At 48.6% G+C, this 389-nt stretch overlaps 1 protein-coding gene across 6 annotated transcripts in view; it reads left to right on the top strand.

Annotated features, from left to right (window-relative positions):
• Positions 1-389, top strand: part of shf (Src homology 2 domain containing F) — a 67,450-nt gene that overhangs the window by 65,371 nt on the left and 1,690 nt on the right. The window lies entirely within an intron of this gene.

The following is a 389-nucleotide window of genomic DNA, read 5'->3' as shown; positions in this document are numbered from 1 at the left end:
CCCCACACCCGCCCCCGCCGTACGCACAGCCACCACCGGCAGCAGCAGCAGTAACAGCAGCAGCAGCAGCAGAAACTCTGACTGAAACGCTGCTGCGTTTGTACTGAGTCATTCTGTTAATGTCATATTCATCAAAACATCAGAATATTTATATCTGGATTAAAAGGATCTTTGCTTCTGCATCAGTGTCTTGGTTTTTCTTCTCCCAGACTAACGATTACTGGCCTGATGTAAAAGGTATCGATCGCAGGCTCAGAGAAACAGGCAGAGCTTTTCATTTGCTGTGCATGTATTGCTGCAGCTTAAGTGATTTATCTTGGGGTTCATTAGTGATGCTCTGATGCACTGGATATGAATCCAGCAGCTCAGCCCCCCTCCCACCACCCCCC

Source organism: Cynoglossus semilaevis, chromosome 5 (assembly GCF_000523025.1).
Source record: "Cynoglossus semilaevis isolate Cse_v1.0 chromosome 5, Cse_v1.0, whole genome shotgun sequence".
Classification (NCBI taxonomy): domain Eukaryota; kingdom Metazoa; phylum Chordata; class Actinopteri; order Pleuronectiformes; family Cynoglossidae; genus Cynoglossus; species Cynoglossus semilaevis.
The sequence above is the reverse complement of the archived record's forward strand: the minus strand, read 5'-3'. Positions and strand labels throughout refer to the sequence as shown.